Source organism: Poecilia mexicana, unplaced genomic scaffold (assembly GCF_051168715.1).
Source record: "Poecilia mexicana isolate PSO_F unplaced genomic scaffold, ASM5116871v1 scaffold_5, whole genome shotgun sequence".
NCBI lineage: Eukaryota > Metazoa > Chordata > Actinopteri > Cyprinodontiformes > Poeciliidae > Poecilia > Poecilia mexicana.
In genome coordinates, this window is record NW_028263374.1 from 21,664,667 (window position 1) to 21,690,676 (window position 26,010).

At 37.3% G+C, this 26,010-nt stretch overlaps 1 protein-coding gene across 1 annotated transcript in view; it reads right to left on the reverse strand.

The window, feature by feature from the left end:
* The window catches only part of ppp1r16b (protein phosphatase 1, regulatory subunit 16B), an 85,629-nt gene extending 59,843 nt beyond the window's left edge, over nucleotides 1-25,786 (reverse strand). The window contains exon 1 of the mRNA XM_014997650.2: nucleotides 25,387-25,786. The gene's annotated coding sequence lies outside the window, so the exon portion shown is untranslated. The remainder of the gene's footprint in view (nucleotides 1-25,386) is intronic.
* Nucleotides 25,787-26,010: the final 224 nt, after the last annotated feature.

Below are 26,010 nucleotides of genomic sequence, written 5' to 3' on the forward strand. Positions count from 1 at the left end.
GGGAGAGTGTAGGCAGGAAGACAAAGTCTTATCCAAAGCTCACCTTTGGAGAAATACAGTGTCTTGGCATCACAAGTTCTCCATAGCAACCATTAGACTCCATCAACGTGCCAACCTGTTGTTTAGCAGCCTATTCTGTGCTTCCATCTCCATAAGCATGTCAAGTTTTCTACATTAACTGGAACAGCATACAGTAGGTACTTCAGGACAGGTGTAAGGCTGAGCGTTTGAGTGAATACTCTGCAACACAATCAAAGAAATGGCTCATTACCAGCATGGTAGCATGATAACACACTGAGTAGGTAATCAAGCGTTACTGCAGCTGTGCTGAAGCGTCTTAAACAAGCACTGCATGCTCTTGAGGACTCGAGACCAGCATAAAGCAAAATATGAACATATGGAAATGTGGAGAAAATCCCTGGATATTTAAAATCAAAATCTGGTGTGTTCTGTCACCATCAAGTCTTTCAAGAGGATAGTGAAAAACAACACAAATGTGATTCATCATAGATAAAATCAGCCATCTTTCATGGCCGTCTCCGTCTCCTCATCTATATCCTCACATGAGAGGTGATCTGAGAAGAAGAAAGCATGTGAGAGGAAGCAGGATGCTGGACAATTAAGAGACTGTGGAAAGAGGAATGATCAAACATGCCTTTCTCCATATGCCTTAACTTTAAAAAATAAAATAAGACTGAGCACTGTCTTATTTGCAAATGTATTAACAGCACCAACAATTGTGGCACCGGTTATTCTATAAATAGAAAGTTTTTTTTTTCTTTTGTTTTTTTTTCTTTCCCACTGAATTAATTTACTCAAATTAAAGTTTTTTGGGGGTTTTTTTTGGTTTTTTTCCAGAAGTTTTCAGGGAGAAATCATGCTCTTGCAGTAAAAGATGAATTTCTTTGAAGACCTTTCACCAGGGGACCACTAATTGTGGAGGTTGCTGTATATTTTTGTCTCAGCTATAATTGACCTGCCGGTTAAGTCTGCCTGTTTCTCCAAGATTAAAACTGTAAAAAGAAAGTCTATTGTGAAACAGAGACAGGCCCCTAAACACACAGTGAATGCAACATTTCCAAGCCGGTGTTTTCTTCCACTCATAGAGCTTTTTATTGTAGCTAAATTTGCTGATTGATGAAACTGAAGAAAACACAGCAGATTACAGAGGCTCATGAAGCATTATGATCCATTTTTATCTCACTGACAATTATACAGAATGAGTTTTCACTTAAATGACGGCCAGCCATTGCTTGTCCGTTAGACTAAGACTATGATATTGAAACTTAAAACAGTAAGTGCATGAGGGCGTCTTTACTTTTACATTTTTTATATTTCCACACATCAGCTAAAGTCAAATTGATCCAGACTTTCCATCTACATAAATATGATTTCACACGGACGTTAATAAACTATAGAAACATAGATAATAGCCTTGAGTGCGTCAAAACACTGATGAGCATTAAAGCACCACAGGATTTCCTGTAAACCTCTTACGAACACTAACTGCCCGGCTAAAATTCGGTCCACTCTGTGCTGTTTTAGTGATCCTATTAGTCTTGAGAACAGAAAAATAAACCCGATGAGGTCATTAAATCTATTCAAAGTATCCAGGATTGAAAAGAGCTTGTTCTAAATCTTGTTCTAATAAAACCTTTTGATTTATAATCAGCAGAAGCTGCTTTTAAAAGTGCTCAGTATGTTTATAGTTAATACTGATCAAGTTTCATTAGTATTGGCTGGGGATGCACAAAAAAAGAAAACATATCACAGTGCAATTTTAGTTTGGGAGCAGGAATCAAGGATAGTAAGTCCATAGCACACAAATTAAATACTCCTTAGAGATTTGGTGACCCCAGCAAGTTACTATTTACTGCGTTTCTCTAACAGCAAGCATGAAAAACTGCAACGCTGTCTGTGTGTTGGAAAGATAAATGTGAGTCTTCATCCAGTGTTAATCGTTACAGTTACAGTTGTTTTTAGCTCTTTAATTATTGCTTTCACCGTACATGTGTGCAATTTAAAGCAAGTAGCAATTTTCTTGTAGTCATCCTGTGAAGATCAGCAAATTCCACATTTACTACAATTTCCTAAAGAGAAACGGCCCTGAGAGCAATGTCATGCGTATAACAGAGGAGACAGAAGGTAATTAATAGCTAAAAGATCCAAGGATCTCTAATAAGTAAAATATAAATTAGAAAACTTCAGCTTTCTTTCATTTATGGAAATTGGTACATGCCAGTAAGTGTGGCAACTAGTTATTCCTTATAAAACAATTAGCATTTAATTGATCAACTGTTGGATTTTTCTACATTTTTGAAGTGTTCAATTAATCTCCTACTTTGGGGTACCAATACAAGTAGGCAGTGCTGAAATAATGACTGAAAATGGATGCTTTTCAGTTTCTCATCTTTTATTTTGGTTTCAGGTGTGCATCTTTATGATAAAACCTTTGGGGTCAAACTTTGTTTCTCAGGATGAACCTGAAGCCACAACAACTATGACTGACTCTACCATGGACTGTGAGCTAAAAGAAAATTATAGTAAAACATAAAAATTAACAAAAACAAAATATTATTGTTGTATGAGAATATTTGGGCATGTTAGGCATAATCGTTGAAATACATTTTTTCCAAGTTGGCATTTTCTTTAGAAAAATGCCTGAGTAATCTTGTCAGTTCATGAAGAGACAATGGTAATAACATGTTGAAAAGCACCACAATTGTAGGGGTTTGGATTAAAATGTCTAACCGGGAAAACACAAATAAGCAAGACATTTCAAATCGGATGCATCTTGAATGCATCAGATGCATCCTGAATGCAGCATCATGTACTTTTAGTGTTTCTGAAGTGTTTCTGAAGGCAGCTGCATTCAGAAACACTTTTCAAGATGTTCTGTGTGAGCTGTGGTCAAAAAGTATATTAATTTTCACATAAACATCCTCCTTAACATCTGAAAAAAGAAACGCTTTCTAAAGACATTTCTCTGAAAGGGGAAATTGCTTCCTGACTCCAAAAACACCATCAGCGTTAGAGAACAATGGAGAGAGCAACAGAGTAAAAGGTAAAAGGTCATCTTACTGCATATTTATCAAATTATAAGAACATATCTTTTCAAAATAACTTTCAAATTGCTTCAAATGGAGCCCATATCTTTACCGACTCTCCATTCAGTCACTTCTATCCCATTAAGAATGTATGACATCATTTTATAATGTTTTCTTACTGAACTTTCTTCTGACTGTGATAAAGAGCCATGAAGTGGAAAAGCTGACCTTTTGGTTAACGCAAACTGCAGAAACATGCTGCTGCCAAACTAAAACTACTCCCCTCATGGAGGCTGTGACCCCGTCAATCAGCAGCTGCTCATGAAGAAAGCTGAGAACAGAAGGCAGCATGTGTCTGTGTTATGTTCTCAGGATGTTCTGCCCTACATCTTGATAAATATGGCATTTCTCAAGCAATAACATGGAGGATTAGCTTGACAGACTACAACTGAAACTGAGATTAGGATGACTACTACAGTGTCACGTTGGTTTCTGACTTCAATGAAAGGTTTTAAAAAGATATAGCAGTATTTTCCATCATACAGTTCTTACCGTTTAAAGTTTTCGAATGCCAGATAAATGCTATATTTCTCTAGCATTGCCTCTCCCCCTGCTTGTTATTGTGCACTGCTGATCAGCTGGTTGAAAGAAGGATAGTACAGTTTTCACTAAGTTAAAAGAGACACAAACTGAGTTGTTTAGAAATATTTCCATAAAATCACCATCGTGACCTGGAAACTGAGGGAGCATCATAATTAAGTGTTGTTTCATAACTTACCATAAAGCAGCCAACTGCAGGCTTGCTACTAGATATGTAACAGTATAGGTTTTATGAAAATGTGTAAATAAAATAATAAATAATAAATATGCAAAACATAGGTAAGTTGGTTCACTAACAGACAAGCAAACTGTAAACGTAATTATCAAAATCACTGTTATGATCAGTAGTAGTAATAGCCATAGCAGTAATCATTTTATGCTGTATTTACAACCAAATTTGATACTTGCTCTTTATTAAGTGAGGTCACGGATAAATTAGTCTGCAGGCTGAACCCAGAGAGAACCAAGCATTCATCCAGCATGTTTATATGAGTGAAAATAGAATGAAGATATTGTAAGCAATTTTACAGTCTTAATAATGTGTTTTCTGAGGTTCATAGGGCAGAATATTCATGCCCAAAGCTGTTATTGCAAAGGCATCTATAAAGCAAAGTGGAAAAAACTGTGACTAATCAAAAAAGCTCTGCAATGTTTTTATTTCTTGCATGGTGGACTGGAAATTCACATCTCGGTCAAAGTGATGCATGACTATAAAAAAAAATAAAAATACCACACATCACTCAAATTCTTACTCGTTTACTATATTTGTTTTTAGTTCAAATATAGTTGTTTTTTTCTTTTTGTCTGAATTAACCAAGTCTAAAATATCAGAGGTATTTTGCCCTCTCAGGTCTACAGAGACCAGTCCACATGTTTAGATTTAAAACCAAACATGGTGAAATTATTTCCATGAGGCTGCCGAGCGCTGATATCAGCTTTGCCACAAACCATTGTTGTTTTTAAATACCTTACTTTTTCTTGAGAATTTACTGTTTTATCTTATATTTTAAAATACTATTTAAACTTTGGATAGCCTGTGTTCTACACATGAACTCTGATATCTTTGTTTATTTGACTCTCTGAGCAGCTTGAATAAACTCTGATTAAACAGAAAGAGTAAACTGCAAAAAACAAAGATATGTTTTTTAATAATCCAATATCAATAATTTCCATGATGAGAAAATTTGAAAATATCTTAAAGGATTCCATTTTGAATTTAAAAAAAAAAGCACAGAAATGGCTGTCAAGTTCTGTAAAGTGGTGTTCTGTAAAGTTAACACAACAAAATATAAAAAACAACAAAATAATTTTTTTTTTTAAAAAAAACACACACACACACACAAACACCAGCTGCTCTCTGCATCAATATTAATGTTAGTAACACTGTGTGACATTTAGCGGTGAAGAGGCGTGTGCTGTGTCAGGACGCTCCGTGTGCAGAAACAGAAGCCTCCACTGTTGCAGACAACGGCTTTGTGTGTCCAACAGTGCATGTTTCTGTCTGTTTTATCTACATGCCTGTCTATTCATGATAGTTGTACAAACTCGTGTATGTCATTACAAAATGTAACTGCAGTGTGTCTGTTTGCAGACTCAGCAAAATTACAGGAAGCAGAGACAAACTGTGACGTCTTCTCATGATGCGTGTGCCCCCTGAATCTCTGGGCCCCTTGTTCCAGGTCAGCACTAATGGCTACAGGTCGTATTAGTTCATTTATTCACTGCACTAATGCCACAAGCTGATTGTAAATCCCACCAAGACCACTCACTGAGAGAGTTACAGCTGTCACACAAATGATGCACACAATCCTTCACTCTACAGATATGCAACTTCCTGCTGGCTCTCTTAAAACAAACGCATGGACTTTTGTCTGGACTGTATTATGGAAGACAATTTTCCTCTCAGTCACACTAAAAAATAAGAAATGCAAAATTGGATTTGTGCAAGGACTCAATGTGAAATTGAGGCGTTATATCAACTCTTTACAGCAGCTCTGGGGGAAAAAACAATGAGATTATTTCATGAAGCCATTAGCATGGAAAGAGCACTATCCAATTTCATTTTAAGAATGAGCAGGATAGACTCTCAGAAAAAAAATCACATAGCTTGGCTGAACCTAGTTGGACCACAAATACTTTCAGAAAGCTATGTCTGCTTTCATTCATGAGCCCTAAAACACAGCAACATGCACCAAACATAACAAAATATGCAGAAATCGAGACTGTGCAGTCATTTCTGCGGCAGATAACAGTATTTTGCTGATAAATCCAGCACCATACAATCACAGACATGCAGCATTTTCCTAACGGCTCGTGGAAATTGAGAATTTGCAATCAACACAAAAGGGCTAACCTTTTACAGGGAAGTAATCCGTATTAATCGAAAGAATAATGCAGTCTGCAGACTGGGCCTTTGCAGAATTTAAGTATCCATCCTCTTTGTTTATCATCTCACACCTAAAATGCTGAGAGAGGAAAGCTGTAGGATCTCACAATAAAAGAGGGTGCAGTGTTGTTTATTTAAAATTTTCTCTAAAGCTTTAAGATATTTAAAGCTTTTTTATATAACTGTGCAGTCATTTCATAACATCATGACATTTCCACACAAACTAATTTGTCCAAAGTACACAGAATATGCTTCATCAGTAGCAGTAAATTGTTATTAGTTCTGACTGAGTAATTCAGTCAACTGCCTGATGATTTCTTTTTTTTTTTTATAAGTTGAACTATGCAGACATAAGACATAATTTGGTCTGCTTGTATTTAGACTTATTCAATTATTCTTACCCATAAACATTTTAAAATGTCACAGAAAAACAAAGGTCAATGCGTTTGATATTTTCCATCCATGCTCCCCTTGAAATCATCATGATGCCATCAATACCATAAATGAGTGTGGAGATGGAGATCATTTTGGTTTTATATTCCCAACGTTTTTTCTAAGTACAGATGCTCCCAACTGTGCTGTTGATCTCTGCAACTCCTCTGCTTCTCTAATTAATGCTAACTTTGCTTGGCCTGTATATGTAGGTGGAAAGAAGCGTTCATTGGTTTGCAGTTGTGCCACACTGTTATATAGAGATCAAATTTCACACATGTAGACTCTGTTTTCTACTAGGTGATTTCTGAAGGCAATTAGTGGCATTGGATTACAAGGGGCTGAATGCATAGCACTTTTTTCACATTTTCAATGCATCACATTAGGTATTGCTTTTCTTCCAATTCGCAATTATGCACACCTTTTTTTGAATCCATCGCAAAAAAGTTCCTGATGTAATGTATTGAAAGAATGACTGTAAAGTTGTAAAATGTTATGAAGTTAAAATGCGGTGTTACATGAAGTTTTGGATATTAAATAAAGAACTCTGAAGAGCATGCTCTTTCCTCAACAAAATCATAAAAACAAAGCCGCTTGATTAAAAGCTGCCACAGGTTGACATATTATGACCTTCTCATAATGTTCCATTTAAGCATTGTTAAAATAATTGACAATAAGCGTAACTTTTTATTATTAAAGTGTGACACCATCCTCTAAACTTTCGTGACCTTATCTTTTTAATAACTTAAGTTTCACCCTGCTGCCTCATTATCACATACAACCAATTATCTTGAATCTTCCAGCTGGTGCTGAAAAAGCTTGCACAAATATCTGGAGACGCAACGCGTGGTCATTAGAACAGGAAGGACTTGGTTCTAGCTGTTAAGACTCAGATTTTGACCTTTCTGACCGCTGCGTTCATTAGCCGAAACACGACCCCCAGACGTGTCAAGCTGAAGCCTCTGAAGTCAAGCTGACACAAAGCAAGTCTGTGTTCAGAGAGCAAAACAGCTGCACAAAAATCACACCTTCAGCACAAAGGTAGGTACCATTTCTGCATCACTGGTCCTGTGTTTGTGGTTTACAAAACAGTGTCACCGAGTGGGTTTGTCATTAGTCGATATGTATTCCATGCACACCATACACAAAATCCTTTCCCAAGCAACAGCAGCAACAGATTTTTCCTCTTTCACGAAAACAAAATACCGATTAAAATCATCTCAACCAGTCGCAAAGGAGAGAATAGGGACAATGTAGCTGCTGTGTGAACACGTGGCAGAAAAGCTAAGCAGAGCTGATTCAGCCACAAACCCCTACAGAAAATGCTCAAACAAGCGACGCTGCATTGCACTGCATCCTCCTAACAAGCCGGCTGCATGAAGCTGGTGGTTAAACGTCAAAAGGTCCATTTAGATTTCAGTCGGTATGATTGGTTTGGATGAATGATTGAACTCACAAATATCAGAAAACTGATTCCCTCTTAATCTTAAATCCATCAGAGTCAAAAAAGACTAATAATCTGAACTGCTCAAAATTTGACCTCAGCATCTAGAGAACAGTGGTCACACATTATGATGCAACCACCTCCATGTTTTAGTATTGGTTTCAGAAAAACATACTGCATCTTTTGCTGTTGTGCCCAAAAGTTGAAGTTTGATTTGATCTGTATAATTAGGATGTGATGGTAGTCATAGTAACCGTTTCAAAATTTTTGTCTTAGTATATGCATGATGTTTTAGGTACTGCCTAAAGTTGGGTGAGTTGATGAATCTGATTTTGTTTTTTTGTTTTCTTCAAGAAAATAGTTTGATACTTAAAAAATAAATAAATAAATAAAGTGCTGCTATTGGTAGCAGAAGTTAAGAACCGTGTAAATTCACAACACAGCGGGCAAAAGAGAGAGTTGATTAGTTGCAGGTTTCTGTGTCGAGGTTCTATTATGACTTGAACAAACAAAAATGCCTGGCCAAGGCCGGAGATCACTTCAGTGAAATTTATTATGCTTTTCTTCAGGTGAACAAAGAGGAGAGGTGCAGAATATATACAAATGACATCCAAGACAACAGGTTAAAAACAAACAGCAGAACCGTCAGTGCAAGAGTCCAACAGCTTCAGGGTGACTTCTCAGGAGTCCAATCACACACCGACTCCCTGTGGCGCAGAGTCCTGGTTTTAAAGCCACAGGCTCCGCCCACAGGAAGACCAAACAAGCAGAAAATACTAAACTCAACTCTAACTCAAGTAAACTCTTAAAGTATACAAAGTAATAATAATAATAGTAATACTGAGAAAAAAGAAATATAAATAAATAAACTTGTGATCAGAAATACAATACTCAATTTAAAATAAGTTCGTGGTTGTGTGTTTGTGTGTGCAAAAGCCCTCAGTTTAGTCTCGTTTTTTGACATTTTTGTCATGTTTAAATTATGACAGAAATGTCATTTTTGTCCTAAACATATTAAATAAAAATCTTTATCAGCACAATTTGAATTGTTGTGCCTTCCCTCATACTGATCGCAATCCTGCGAAATTTAAAAACACATCAGAATATCAAAAGTACTCCTGGAGCTGCCAAGCCTCCTTTCGTTCATCCTTTCTTTGCTTTAACTTCTTTATCCCTCTCTCTGTAAGCGTCCTCTAAGAGGACGTTTTTATTCTGTCTGGATTACTTGTCCTACTTGGCGCTGGGCGTCCTGGTGGGGCGAGAATTTATTTCCTCTGGTGGAGTCTTGATTTAAAGCGCTCAGGTCAACTTGATTCTGGGTCATCATCTCCCTTGTTGTAGCGATTCAGGGCGTAGGCTGCCTGCACGCTGCGTATCGAGAAAAGCAAGGTGCTCTGTCACCAATGGGATGCCATTACTGACCAGCTGCCAAGGAGAGCTAAAGCGATCAAATGATTACGCGTTAAAGCCCATAAGTATTTCAGCTTTAAAAATATGAGGGAAGAAGCTCAACTCTGTCATATTAACTTAAAAAGTACACAAGCTGACATAAGCTGTTTACCACATGCTTGAAGTTACTAAGGCTGTAATCTCGAATGTGTCGTTCTCTACCAGGACTCATCCGACAAGGCCTACTGACCAACATAAGTGAGCTAAATTTTAAACCTTGCAGATCCAAACTTACACTAATGCAGAGTGGATTTCTCCATGTTTGCAAACACAAACAGCATAAATCCTCACTTCATGAACTCAAGTTTGAGGTCAAGTCTTTACTATCACTGCCGTTGTTGGATAAAGTGCTTTGTTGCCCGAGTTCGGTATTTAAAACACATCATCAGTCTTTGACATTATTCTACGTGGCTTTGAAATTCATGCTTTTAAGGTGGCATTGTAATGGATTTTCCAGTCACACAGTGCCATTTTATAGAACCATCAAGTAGTTATGTTGCTTTCCGCTGTTATAAAAATGCTGTCATGGTCAAATATAGCTTTGAAATTTTACTTTGGCTAGACGGCTTGAAATTGGGCCTCTGTTTCTATAAGAAGCTCCTGCTCTTCCTTTGCCATCAGCATGTCGTCGCAACATTTCTCTATTAAGCCTTTTACAACCATTTTTATGATCATTGGAATGAAAAGTAGTTAGTATGATGAGCTCTGTACATTTGCAGGTGTTTGCTACTTTCTAATTGTTTTGGATAGCACAACTGCAAATAAAAGTTGCAAAAGTTCTGAAATATGTCCTTTAAATGTGAGAAAATATAAATTGATATGCAACATCATGGCAGTAGTAACGCACCCTGCTGTGACTCAGTGGGACACTGCGAATTTTCTTCTCAATAGATATGCATGCTTTACGATATGGAGGCACATCACAAGCAGAACACATGTTTTAAATATATAAAAGGACTTTGTGATCCAAATAGTCTTCACATTTAGACACATGTGACGTAACTTTTTCCATTCAGAATCATGGCAAGATTGACAGCACCTTAAAGAATCCATCCATATTTAGCTTGGTTTGTTTGTAACTAAATATAAAAGCAACGTAGATTCCAACCTATTGAGAAAATACCAAACAAACCAAGACAGCTCTGCATTTTGTGCCTGTGAGGGTTTAACAGCTCTCTCTTCAGGACAAGCACAGGTGTCACCAGCCATTAACTCAAACAGGCCTCCAGAAACACTCTAAAGAGGCACTGAAATAACAGCTCAAATTATCATATGCCTCCAGTAATGGCCCATCTGCTGAATGATGGAGGAACATAAATGTTTAGGTGGCTGAATGATAAAAGCGGCCAATAAAATCTGCTAAACTCTGAACGTCCCATAATGTCAGGTGGCTGCCACTGCAGTGGGCGATGCGCAAGAAACTGCTCTCAGTCTGCTGTTGGGCGTTAATAAACCACTAGAGTGCTACATTTCTAAATTCTTCCATCAAACTGATTTGATCTGCCACATCCATCTAGTCAAGCTGGAAATAAGATGGCTTCAAGCAAATAAATACATTGAAAGCATTTGGAAGAGGGTAATCTAACTGAAGAGTGTGCGTTACAACAATAAATGTAAAGTTGCAGCAATCAAAATCAACAACATAATTTTTTTTTTTTCTTTTGCAATGTAAATTCAAATGACTAGTGATTGGATACATCCCCATCACTGATTCTGCTGAGTATCAGTGGGTGTGTGAGGAAAATGTGGCAAAATCAGTAAAAACATTACATGACCCAAAACACACCAGTAAATCCACCACAGACTGGCTGATAATTCAGAAATGGAAACTCCAGGGCAGAGTCAAAGCCCAGATTTTGATCTCATTAAGCTGCTGTGGGGCGACTTGAAGCAAGTAAAACATGCAAGAAACACTTTAAACATCTCACAGCTGAAGGTTTTGAGGAGGGCAAAATTCCTTTGACGGATGTCGGCACCTCAGTGAATTTATTTCACCCAAATGGGGATAAAACAAGCTTTTAAAGAATTAGGGTGTCATTAGTTTTTCCTCAAACAGATTTTTATTGTAATCTTGTTTTAAAGAGTGTAACAAGGTAATCTTCAACCCTTTCATGCATGAATTATGATCTTTTGTGTCAGAATTTTTTTCCATTTATTTATTTTTTATTATTTTCTTAAGGCATAAAAAGAAGGTATTTTTTTAGGTGATAAATTGTAATTTTCTCCAAATACAAAATTGTTATTTGAAAAATACATCAGTAGTATTGTTCTTAAGGGGTTATCTGATGTCACAATATTTTTTTAACCTGCAAGAGTAGTCTACAGTAGAAGGAGGGACCGGGTCAGTCGGCATGCTTTTTTGTCTGTCGGTCATATTGGATTTAACAGAACTAATGTCTTGCATTTGCAACTGATGGCCAGTAGTTGATAGTGTATTTTATGATGAATTAGTGTCCAATTTTATATGCATTTATAACATAAAAATTCACAAGAAGCACAAGAAAATGGCTTTTAGATAGCTGTCTGCTGTAGTAACCACTATGCATGAAAGGGTTAAAATTAAAAGTCATTGGACTTTTTTTCCTGGCATATCAATTCATTTTTGAGCATTTTGTATCAAAGAACAGAATATAAAATTTAGATTTGTTTTTCCCACATGTATGTACAAATATAGTTTATAAGAGATTATAATGATAAGGTTATCAGGCTAAAATTACAAAAGGGAAAGGATCCTTTGAAAATCTTACGCATACCCATTACAAATATGATTACATCCAAGTTGTATAATTATGTTCAATAATAGTATACATCCAAGCTGGTTGATCAGGTTTTAATGGCTTAATCAATATATAGCAGGTCAATGGAGTGTTCAAATCCCGCTGGTCACATTGTCGCTCAGCTTGTGTGTCATTTATCGATGATCTTTGAGCTTTACAGTCTCCCGTAACCTCAAACTGAATTTATGATGCTGAGATCAGATTGATGTAGAAATGGTTCACTTTTTATCTGAAATGTTTCGTTTTTCCTCTGAATTCTGGTTTACATATTTGCAAAATTTGTTTATCAAGTTGTAGAAATTTTGCTCCAAAGAAACATATTGCTAGCAAAAACCAAGAGAATGATAGGAAGTTCAGTGACTTGTAGAGTCTATTCTCATACAGAACTACAAACATTAGATTACCCTTTTCTTTTTGAATAATGTGTCAAACAAAACAAAGATGTGATTTAAAATAGGAAGTAATACCAGGATTAGTCTTAGGCAGAATTTAAACAAGCTCTAACAAGCTTTGATAACCCATCTGCAAATATCCTTTTGAACACGGCATTATCCAGCTTTTTTTTTTTCTACTCTGCTTGAAGTCTTTTCCAAACAAAAGAAATGGCCAGAAGCCACATATAGTTTGCAAACATTGCATGCAGAAGCATACATGCATTTGATTAATGTATCTGAGGAAATACAAACATTTCTGTTTACCAGTGTGGGGTAGTGGAGTTGTTTAGTTTCCGCTGTAGAAATGAGAGGCGAGCATAAACTCAATGGAAAGCACGCGGTATTTCTGCTGTCAAACAGTAAAGGTAATCTGATTATGACTTTTGAATATAATTTAAATTCTGCAAACGTCCATAATTGTGGTGGAAAATTGTCATTTTGAAATGTGAATGAACATAATGTAGGAATATTCCTGTAAGATGACAATATGCTAATGCAGACCATTAAACCAACAAGCAATTATTTGACTATTTTTAACTATCATTGTTCCCTTTTCTGTACTTTGAGCAATAATGAATCATCCTGAAGGAACAATATTGTTGCAGTTTTGAAAGTAATGTCATTAGATTAGTGCAAACCACAACTAGGAATGCTTAATGCAACAGCTAACTGGTGCCAGTCAGCAGACCACTAATAGTCTATTTTTTTCTGCATACGTTTTAGGGCTTTTAGTGGCCAATATTAAATTAACCCACTGTTTTAATTCACATTCCTTAACCTTTGAAGGAATTGAAGAAGTGCTTGGTGACAAATGAAATATGTCAAAACTACAATGATAACGGACAAGGCCAGTACTACAAGAGTTTTCATAACTCATATTTCTGAAATGAAGTGTGATAATTGTGGTTAACAAATGCAGTTTAGCAGACACTGAGAGCAAAAAAAATGACTTTTTACTTTTAAATGTAACATTTGCTGGACTTTAGCAGCAAATATTAATTTGCTTTCAATTCATGGCTTATTTGAAAATAAGCCTTTTCAAAGAAGCCACAGAAAGGTTTATTTCATGGCCTTCTCATGGTCATGAAATAAGCCATTACTTATTTCATGGCTTAAATAAGTCATGAAATAAAAACATATATATATTTTCTTCATCTGAGATAGGAATGTAATGTGGTTTTCCCCTGAAAATGTGCACCACTTTGAATATTCAAACCCAGGGGACTAAGAAAATATCAGGGAAAGTTTTTAAAACGTAAGTTTTTAAGACTTGCAGTGAGTTCAAAACACCAATATTCTCTCTGAAGAACAGAAATGTGATATTTAAATCAGTTTTTTTCTTTTTTAAACATGTAGCATTTCTACCCAAGAGAAACGTTTGTTGCACTGAACACATTAAATTAATCTAAGACATGGTCTTTATCTATCTATCTATCTATCTATAACATCCCACTTGTTCTGTTTCCTCGAGAGTTGCTATTTTTTTTATTTTGTTGCACTTTATTTATACGCAATGACAATAACAGGAATTCTAATTCTACATGTCAACGAAAATAAACTTCAAATGCAATTATTCCTAGCTAATAACCATTTATTGCTCCTACACATAATGCACCCATGCTCAGTCTTAAAAGTATTAGAGTTGTTTTCATCTCTGAACTCATGTCCAATAAAAAAAAAATACTTTCATTTTCATTTTATTCAACCTGTAATTAATCAAGTAGGATTTGCAACTAAAAACAGCAAGTTAGCACAACGCAACCAAGAAAAAAATGCATAAACAGTAAGAAATAAAGTGTGAACATGGTCTGCTGACAAAAGTTAGCCTCTTTCTAAACTCTTCTGACAGCACAAGTAGCTATAAAATAGTATCCTGTTTTATTGTCTTATCACTGCCCTTTATCACTACATAGTGAGTAAAATTATTTTATTTCCTTCTTATAAACAAGTGTGATAACACCAGTCATTTGATCAGCTGTGTTTTCCTTTGACTTCCTTCACCAGCAACTAACAGATATGCCCCTCTAAAACAAGCCTTCATTATTATTCGCTTAAAAAACTTTAAAGATGTCCAGTAATCAAATAGGAACATTATAAACTTTCTGAATTGTACATCTTTAAATGTAATATATTCCACAAACATATTATGAAGAACATTGAATTTTTTTTCATTAAATGAATCAAAATCAATAACGTCAAAACGTTTGTCTGATAAACAGCACCATGTACTTTTTTTCAGTTTAATAAAATCAGGCTGAGGCCCATGCTTTGACTCATAAATGGAGATAATTATGTAACTCATCCATCTTGAGCACACATTTCTTTCATATTTATGTGTCATAATCCTTAAAGAACTGAATCAGTCAAAATCGATATAAGCCAGGAAAAGCCTGATCAGTGCGTCTGTCAGCTGTGTCTCATGCTCTATGTAAACAGCTGTGCTCAAACACAAATGACACACTGAATTAGCAGCTTAAGTCTTCAGATCTGAATCCAGCTCTCTGCATTCCTGCTTTAGAGTCCATTAGGCTAACTCTAAGGAAATATAATTTACTTCCTCTCTGCAGCCGTCATGTTTTGACAAAGATTCATGGCTTGGCGTTGGCCAAAAACCGGTTAATTATTCGTCTCATGCTACTTTGGTATATGTGGGCTCCATTTGCTTATCGTCGTCTTTCTTCTTTGCTTTGCTGTCGTTCCTTTTATTCTTGTGCTACTTTAAAAAAAAATGTACACCTTTTATTTCATCTGCCCCCACATGTCTATTGCTTTCTGTTGCATCAGTAGAACAGCATGCATTTCTGAGGGGGTTTACAAAGGAAAAGACAAAGGTTTAAAGCCTTTAAAATGACATCCAGCGCTTCCACAGTTGAACCTTTCTCAGGAAGACATCCCACTGATCTTCTGTCCCTTTAATTGGACAGTTTAACGTGTGAGCAGGAAAAAACTGGACCAGTGTGGCGTCTCTGGACAGTGGCAGAAGAGCATGTGGCAAGGCCTGCTGCGCTGTTCCTGTCCTGGGTGGAGCCATTTGTCAATCTGCTTCAGACCAACCAGAGAGTCATGTTTATGTTAGACGTATCTGTTTATTTTTTCAAAGGGTTTGACCACAACACGCCTTGGCCCAGAGGGTCCACGCTCTCCCTCAGAATCAGCCAATTGAGTCACTTGAGGAAAACAAAAGGTTTTATCTCATTCCATGTTTCCTATTTTCCTCTGAATGGTTACTGCTCATCTTTTTGTAGCCATTGCACTACTCGACGTATTTGGAGAGCTCTCCCAACGTTGAGTCATTTCACTGCCTAATGATGGTTTGAGTCCTCAGCTAAGACCCAGTCAGACTAAACAAGGCTTAAACACAGCCAGCCTGCAGTAAGTGTCACTTCTAATCCACTGCGAAACCAAGAAGTCTGCACACTCATTCCTCCACCATCCCGGTGTCTGCAGGCATGAACAGAGCAAGAGTAGGAGCTGAGCGTGCCAATTTCTCATTTCAGTTCTCAGAAAAACAAAGATGCATTTGTTACTTTCAAAGAGGCAAAGGTCGAAGCAATGCATGAGATTATACTGTGGATTTGCAGTCTGTTATTCCCATCTGAGCAGCATGATTCTCCTGAATGAGCATAATCTGACTGAGTTCAAAGAGTTACGATCTTGATATTGCAATTTTGCTCTACTCAGTATGGATGCTTTTGCTGAAATAATATCTGATCGACTTTATAATTCTACAATCCATCGTAGAGAAAGAAGGAAAGTAGCAGTCACGAGGGGTGCTACCATGATGATGATGTTGACAGCAGGCTATTGAACTCCTCTGGGATGGGAGATCAGATATTTGTGTATCAGATTAGGATTGGTGGAGCTTGGAAGTCAGGGTCAACGTATTTTGGCTCTTTGTGTTGCCTCGGCCCACCATTGAGCATTGTTTGCAGTGTGTGTTGTAGGAGGCTGCTGCCATCCGAGACTGCAGCAACCACAAGTAGCATGTTTGGTCTGAAACAAAAGCCCCATTTTGGATCTGAACACCAAGTGATTTCACTTGCAGAATGTTTTTTTTTAGGAAATAAAACTTAATTTTCCATGGTTAACCTCTCATTTATAAAAGTCTGTCCAAAGAAAAATGATGGTGCAAAGAGGAGTAAAGCCACATTAAAGAAGGAGAAAGCCTCAAGTGTGTTGATGTATAATCTGCATAGGTGGTAATCTTCCAACAGGAAGTGCAAAAATGACTGACCACATAAAGAATACAGCGAAAACATTTAAGTAAAATTGCTCTCCTGCCACAAATAAATTTCTAACTTTTGAAAGTTAGAAACGTTACCCGTCATTAAAAGTCAGCAAACAATTTCCAGCTTGATCTATTTGTGATGCATTTTCTGTTCCTCTAATGCAGCCAAAAAACATTTCCTTTACAACTGAAAAATCTACAAGCACTTCTGACCTCCTCTAAAAACATTTAGAACTATCTATTTTATTAGTTCAAACACCAAATATACCTTAAAATGTTAGCACTACCACAGCAGGTAACACCTACAGTCTGCTCTTCGGGGTACAGCCAATCAGCACCAACGGAAATTAATAGTGCTCATTTACCCTGCAGTTAAAAAAATAAAACTTTAGATATTGTCTACAAAACAGTCAGCAAATTTGCAATTTTCTTTATGAATAACTTGGAGTTACGTTCCACAGAAAAAAAATCTGAATACTGAAAAAGGTTCAGTATTCAGATAGTTGCATCCAGTCAAAGGATGCAACAATCTGATTAAAACCGAATAAAAGTAGAAACAATCAACAAAACTAGAAATCTGCAGCAGATTTCTAGTTTTGTAAAGCTTTGACCTGCTGATACCAACTTTAGCAGTTTCCTTTCCTTTCCCTTTATGAACTGCAATATAATAAACAGTCATGATCCTACTATTAGAAGTTATTAGTGATGTATGAGGAGGAGAGGTGATGTTATCCGGCATGACTGTAAAAGAGTGAGTATCTGTATTAAAAGAAAAATTAAGGTCAGGCACATTTTGTTTAAAACACCTCGATAAGCTAGCTTTATATTGTTTCTTAAGAGGGGCTACAATGTCAAGAATGGTTTCCTTTAAGGAGTCCAATGCCGTCAATCTTGTTTAAAAATGTTGACATGCATTTTACAGAGGTCCTTTAAACAGGACAAAAATAAAGTGGACCAAATTTGTGTGGGACTAAAACCAAAGTACTGAAAAAATAACCACAGGTCTGTATTTATGGTCTGCCTGCACATTTTTTTTTTCTTTTTTTCAGATCAAAGCAGAAACCTCCACGGATACAGGAAGAGTGTGTATAGATGTAAACACTGATACCCTATAAAACATGTTTGCTTTCAACAGGAAACGTACACACGAATGTGTTCCCAATCATAAAAATTTGAAAGGTTCCTAGACGTAAAACAAGATTTGGGAAGCAGCTGTCAAAGACCAGGACTCAGCAGCACAACAGAGCTTTCATGGTTAACAGTGTGCATCTGTGAGGGGTGTGTGCAAGGGGAAAGCAAGCATTGAGTGAAGCTTAAAAATGGGGCAAATGGCAAACACGCAGGAGCTTCTTAGCTCAAACACGGAGTATACACGGTGTACAAAAAAGCAGCATCATGAGAGCACAAACCACAAAAAAACCTTACAGACACACACACATTGCAACAGCGGCCTCGGCACAGCCAGGCACAACCAGGCAATGAAGCATGCGGTCAGTGTTATACCAATGCGTGCATGGTGCAGACAGTGAGGCAAGACAGAGAAAAGCTAACATTAAAGGGCCCATCTCTATCAAAAAGCGCACACAGAGACACAACACACTCAGTCCTGGATGAATTTTGCCTTTGAAGCTCAACAGCTGTGTTCATCTAGATAAGAGGCAGTCTGCTCATCAGGAGAAGAGAGCCATAATGCACATGGATTTAAATAGAAATTATACTAAAAGCAGCTTGAATACAATGCTTGAGAAAGTTTTCTTCTGTATTTATAATAAATGTAGTAACACCAAGCTAAGCCAGACTGTCTGTCCTCTACACAATGTGAGGAAAAAACTTTTTTCAATCCCCCCACGGTCAAACACCTTCCTGAACAAAGACTGCAAGCCACAATCTCCATGAAGTCACTTCCTCTTCACTACCTCGCTTCGCTGACTCCCACTGGTGGCCCACTCTCTCCAGCAGACACACACAGTGAGCTGTACACACAGCGCCAGGTCAGCATGAAACCCTTTGATGCACTGAGGACAATGATTATGCATGAATCAAAGTTTCATTTTTGCCATAATTGGAGACCCACCAAGTTTTGCACGGATGTGAGTATGCAAAAATGGAGGTTGACATAGAGCTGATGCATACTCTTGTAAGACAAACAGTTTCATGTTAAGTATGCTGAGGTTGGGATTTTACAGATTTCCTGCACTCTAAGCTGCAACTCTTAAGACTTTCCAAGTCTGCATATTTAGAAAAGAAAAAGCAACAGTAAGCAATGGGCTCATGAAGTGAACCTTTGCTTTATAGAATATTAGGCAGATGGTGACAAGAGACTGAATATAATTCAATCTACCCTGGACAGGGATGTGGAGCTGGAAATCCAAGTGAACCACCAATTAGAGACAAGTGTCAGACACTCTTCTCAGCTGAGCAGCTCAGGGAGTGCAGCAGAGCATCAAAAATCACTCGAGGCAAATTTAGGGCCGTTTTTAGAAACTCACTGTATGGGTAACTTTGCTGTAGGAAAGCTAACAGCTCTATTACTGTTATATTTGATGCTGTTTGATAGAGGCAACATTACTACCCTGTGAACCTAGATGTAAGGTGAATATCCATAGATTGCACCATCCAAGGTGCTTGGTGAACTCAAGAGAAGAGCAAGACTGAAGGTCTAGAACAAGTTCTTCACCTTTTGAGCATCAATCTGCTTGGGATCACAGACCTGCCATCATTGTTTGGTAAAAACAACTGACTTAAAATACAAGGAGGTTAGTCAAAAGTAAAAACAAAAATGTCCCTTTTTATATGAAGTATGTAAATATCTGGTTTTCAGACAAGAAGGGATTACTTGGTAAAATTAGTAATTTCTCAGATTTGGTTAAAAAACAAAACAGAAAGTGGTCAGACAGACTCCCAAGAAGCCAACAGCAGCACTGAAGAAGCTGGAAAAGATCCTAAATTCAGATTAAGTCATGCATGTGACAACAAACATATATATATTCTTTTAAATCAGAATTAGAGATTCTCCCAAAAGCTTTAGGGAGAATTGTGAGATGCAACTGAACTTGAACAACTCTAAAAGGTGTGTCTGTTTGTACAACACTCCATCATCATAACAATCCCAAATCCACAGAGAAGCAATGACTTCCTGCCAATTTCCCACCAAAAACTCTTCAGGTGGAGGGATTTTATTTTCTCAGCAGCCCAGTGAGACGAAGCATAAATCCAAATCAACAATGAAATAGCTTCTACAGAAGAAAATTATAGTTTGATGAAGGCTTAGTCTGACTCTAGAAGTAAATCCAGCAGAGAATCTTTCAGGTCTGCTGAAAAAGACAGTCGGTATGAAATGTCCTCCAATTTTGGCAGATTAAGATGTTTTGCAATGAAAAGTTAGAAATATTACTGATTAAAGATCTGGCAAGCACAAAGACTGCTACATGAAAACATTGCAGACATACACAAATTAAAGAAATCAAACAATAACTTTGATGGTTTGAATAAACCATCAAAGTTAAAGACAAATTAACCATATCAGAAATTACCAAGATGTGCATTTTTGGATCCTCTTAGGCCTTAGTAACTGTCCTGAGATTTTCCTGTCTCTGTACTAACACCCCAGATTAGCAAATCTGTGCCTCATCGCTGTCTCTAATCAGATTGCTGATCTACTATAATCTCTTTTCAATAGCGAGCAAACATATTGGTTGCAGGCCCTGCTTACAAAAGACTTATTTAGCAGCAGGAGGTCAAGGAAAAGATTTTGCAATTCCTACAAAGGAACAAACAAATGTTTGTGCACTTATTTTCACTTCTTTAACTAGCCTGTTAAACATCCAGTCGCATTCAAAGTGTTCAAAGACAGGCCAATGTCTTTTGCTGTGTCTCCACGGATACTTCTGTTTCAATATTTTATAAGTACAGCCAAATCACCATGTTGGAATAATTTAACATCACTACGGCTACAAAACTACAGAGAATATATTACGAAGGCAGCTTATCAGTGAAGAGGGAGTAGTGAAGGAGAGCAGTGGGGCTCCTCAGAGATCAGAGGCTGCTCACTCAGACACTCAGAGGAATCTAATTCTGTCATTACAAAATAGTTTAGAAAGACTAATGATTTACAGCTTTAAATATCACAGCAGTCTGGAGGAGAGACTCGGTCTAAACGGTGCTACAAAAAGATATTAAGATTCTATTTTAATGTTAAGTTTTGAAAAAGTGTGAAAAATAATAGATAGCTAGTTTGAATCCATTTCGGAAAGACTGAATCAGGGATTAAATGACTTGGAGAAAGAAAGTCACCACCAGCACAATATCAATTTCAGTTTTCATGCACAAGCATGCATTCATTTTGTGAATGTTGCCACAACCCCTCAAAACCACAGGAGGATCTTTAAAAACGGTCCCTGAGTTAAAAACCGTATGCACTCTTACCAAATCTAAATGCCTGAGGAATTATGCTGCTCTATTTTAGCTTAAAGTCAGGGCCTGCATAGTGGTCAAAATAATTATCTGATGATTTTTCTCTTAATACAAAAATACCTGAATAGGCATGCAAATTTATAAAATCCAAAATGATTTAACAAACATTTTCACATTATTCACAAACAATTACTTTAATAACAGATATGAACATGTTTAGAAAAATAAAGGCGATTGATCTACTAAAGGTTTCCTGTGGTGTCCCACAAGGTTTTGTTCTGCCCCCAAAACTTTTTATTTTTTGCATAAGAGATTCATGTAGAGTACCTACTGCTCTAAGTGTCCCTATTTGCTGAAGACATATTATGTTGTTTGGGTGAAAGGATGAAACAGCTTTTGTGTGGACCAGCAGGAGAACTGATAGTTTTAAAGGAATTGTTTGAATAATTAAAGTTTAATTATAGAAAACACAGTTTCTAATAATTAGTAATGGTTAGATAAAATTTCATTCTTATGATTAATTAATTAATGAATACAATAAAATTTAAACCAATTTCCCAACTTTATTTTTACGCAGGACAAGATCTGCTTCAACATTAGCTTGCATTTCAGACATATGCAGTGTTCAAGCTAAAATGACAAATGGTTTATTTTGTTGCCTTTGCAATTAGACCCTCATATATCAAAGTCATAGGTGCACTGAAAACAGACCATACAGCAAATAAACTGAAACCCTTGAGCGTGAAAACACGAAGCACATTTCTGACAGCAGAAAAAGATTAATGCAGCCGTAAACCATCAGTCTTCATGCATTGTGATGCGAGTCTGTGGGACATTTCAGGTATGTTTGCATGCATCAATGCCAATCATCGGTGCAACACACTCGCTCAGCAAATATGCTGGCAGACTGCACGCCTCTTTCTCCAACAAGAACCAACAGCTGGTGCAGATGCTAAGAGAAATTACAGGGGGAGCAATGAGAACGGCTTAATGCATCAAAGATTTAAAAGGCCACCAAAGCCAGGAAGGCCTGCCACCTGTCTTAACTAAATCTACATCAAGGGGAACAGTAAGCTCAGGATGTTCCATGGATGCTGGAGAGTGAACAGAGAACAGAGCAAGATACAGAAGTTCACTACTTAAAAGACAATCAGAAGAACTTGCAGTACTCAAAGAATTATGTTGCAAGTTCTGAAAATGTTAACATTTTTCATTCAGCAGGAACAGGCAACCAATGATTTAAAAGGTATAAACAATTAAATATCAGATTCATTATTTCAAACAAATTTCCTGCTTTGATTCAGTTTTCCAACTGGTAAGGGGGTAAGCTGGATAAGGAAATTTCACTTAGCCCTAGAAATGCTGCTCTACAGCAATGTTTTCACGATGACAGGATAATTAGAGCAATCTACTTCCCACCCACAGTTGCACAACTTCTGTTATTCAAAGACCAACTGGATTTAAGTTTGCATGCAACAACATCAAATAAACTTCAAAAGCAACCATTCCAGCACTGCTGCAAGAATCTTTGATTTAAGGCAAATAAAAAAAAAACAAAAGTCCAACAGTTATATGTATAATTTCTAAAAGAAAAAAAAAATGTTTTGATCAGTGAAAACCTCCACAGATTGGATGCAATCGCTAAAAAAAACTAAAGAATGTCTTCCTATATTGAGATCACACAGAAAGTTCAACTTAAAAATAAAGATTTTTGAAAGAGGTCAAAATAAATTTCTAGATTAAATGCTCCCTTTTTAATGGCTGTCCTTTAAGTAACGGAAAAAATGACTTTGCACAGCAACAAATGGCAGTAGGAACATTTTATAGGGCATTGTTCGGCTTTATGGTCAACTAAAATGTGAAATAAAAAGGGCAATGTTACAGACATTAAATCATCCATTCATTTAGCTTTAACCACTGCTCCTAAAACTGAAATCAGTCCTATAGTGATTTTGCTGAAATGGCTGCCTGTAGTTTCTCACTGCATTTAAACCGTTTTTTATTGAGCCTATATTAAGTTTAAATAGCTCCTACAGCACTGAAGTTGGATGTCTGAGGTTTTCATGACATAACCTGCATGTCATAGCTCTGTCAGGTTGGACCGTTAAGAGGCATGCTTAGGGTTGCTGCTTTGTAGAGTGGTAAAACTACTTACCAGAGTCCTGAGGGTACACCATCACACCGTAAAAAAGAACACTTTCCGTTCTTTACACGTTGGTTTTCAAGCTTGTTTGTCTAACGTCTTGTTTTTAGAAACAAACTGATGCAAATGTCTTTCATTTAAAGACATGCAGCGATAAAACGCAGCCAAAAAGGGTCCGTCACACAAACCAGTCAGACATAGACACTTATCCTCTGCAGAGGAAGTTAGCTCTTTGTGATGATGCACAGTGCGAGTGCCTTTTTCATTTGATGTGTAGGTAGATGCTGTTTTCTTCGGAAACGTTTCTGTTGAATCTTTATTTCAAGGAAATCAAAACGCTAAACCCTACGATGTTCAACCATGTGTCGCAAGAGCAGAAACGTTAGACACAACTAACCATTAGAAATTAGGTAGAAAGACACTGAAGGTCATGTTGATAGATATTGACAGACTTAAACTCTTCACTCAATTTATGTCAGTATTTGTAGCCGTAGCTGAAGCATTTCAGTCACTAAGATGTAGATTAGGATAGACAGAAAATACAAGAACTATCCATCCAGATGGTCAAATATGTTATTGGCAAAGCAGTGGTTCAATGCACAGCACATGAGATATAATAAAGTACCAAAAACATGGATGAAACTAGTTGTTTGTGTCCATTGTGATATTCCACACACTCACACTGCAATGATAGTTGTGATTCAGTAAATGCTTGGCTCTAATTATTCTGTTTAAGAAAAAAAAAACTGAATGCAAAACAATAAGCAAATTGTACAGCAGCTACTTAGAAAATGTAGTTTGGAGTCCATCAGAAAATAAGAAGATTACAGGATTACTTCCATTTAAGCATTGAAGTAGAACTGTATAGATTATCAAATATCAATATCACAATCACAAAGGAGAGTTTGGATGTGCCATGTACACTTAGCATTTTCAAATCAGTGCATCCTTAGTTTGCATGCCTTAAATATGTTTCAGCAGTTTGAAAGCTCTCCGACTTTCAAAAGCAACGATTAAAACAACAACAAATCCAGATTCTAACAAACCAAGATCTTGATGCTTAGTGGCAATACAGTGATGATAGAAACAAAAGAGCAAAATGAGGGAAATGTGGGCTAAATGCAACCAATTTCATCGTCACATTAAACACCCTGCAGCCCTAAATAATCTTTCTCAGATTTGTATTAAACTTGAAAAAAGTATGAGATTGCAAGACGCTGGCTTATTTATACACAGAATATAAAGAGTAAGAATTTGGACATTTTTACTACTATTATTTTAGCATTTGACCAGCTGATCACCAATCAGAGGCGGCCAAAGGGGGGATTGCTCGATATGATTGGTGCTTCTCATACTATTTTGAATTTACAGTAGCTTTTAACGGCTAGCTTTTTATTCCACATAATAAAGTTTGAAACAAAAAAAAAAATAACATAGCTTAAAGTAGTAAAAAGATAACACTAGCAATTACATTCAACTACAAGCGTTTGTCCCGACTGCTCCTCCGCGGAAGAGTTGAAGTTTAAAACCAAACAAAACAAACATCCAGTTGATGAGCGGCCAGCATCTTAAAAAGTGAACTATCTGCGCAGCTCCGAACATTTCAAACAGCGTTTACCCGTCCCAGCAATCCAGAGCCCCACAGCATCAGGGAAATACTGTAGTTGTTGCAGACAGAGCCATGTGTAACAGTACAGTGGCGTAGTGGCCGTATGAAGGAGGAGATGTAAGAGCCGCTCTGCTAATCTCAGACCGTGCCGCTGAATGTAACAGGCTGCGGAAGCGGCGCTTTTCTCCGGCTTAACTACAGGTTGATAAACCGTTTGTTTACCCACGAAGGGCGACAAAGTGAGCTGTCCGAAACTGTTTCCAACAAGCCGGACATGCCTCCCTCTTCCAGCCTGCCTTCCTCTAGAGAGAAAGGGGGGGAAACCCACAGCTTCTTCCCTCAGTTATAACCGGTCCGGAGCTCACCCCCTTGAAAAAAAACAAAAAAAACAAAACTGGCAGCATGTTTGAATTTCTGCACTCACCTCAGTCCGGGTGAAGATGTTCACATTGGACGGGCCGAAAGGACGGCGGTATCCAACAGGGTTAAACTTGTCCCGTTAGAGAAGACACGGCATTGCTGGCACAAAAAAAAAAAAAAAAAAAAAAAAAAAAGAAGCTCAGAGTGTGTGTGTGTGTGTGTGCGTGTCTGCAGGGTCGCTGCCTCTCCTCGTTTCAAGTCACTCCTAGGGGGCGGGGTTGAGAGGGAGGAGGAGACTGAGGAGCGGCTGCAGCTCCAGAGACAGGCAGGAGCGCACCTAGCGGGGCCACACACCCCTCCGGGAGACCCAGAAAGGAAAAAAAAAAAACTCACACAGTCGTTTTTCTAATTACTTCTATGTGTTTAGGTTTGAAATTAAAACAATGATAATTACAAAAACCCATTTATACTGACAGGATGAAATTTTTAACAATAGCTACCGTCAGAGTGATTACATTTTCATCGACCTGGGTGTTTTTTCTGAGTTTTGGGATTGGAAACAAAACTATTGATGTGTTTAATGCTGCATCCCATTTATCTCAGAAGTTGAATCCCAGAGCAACATTCCAGTTAACTTAGGCAGAGAAGTCGGGATTCCAACATGGTGACATCTAATTTGCCATTGTTA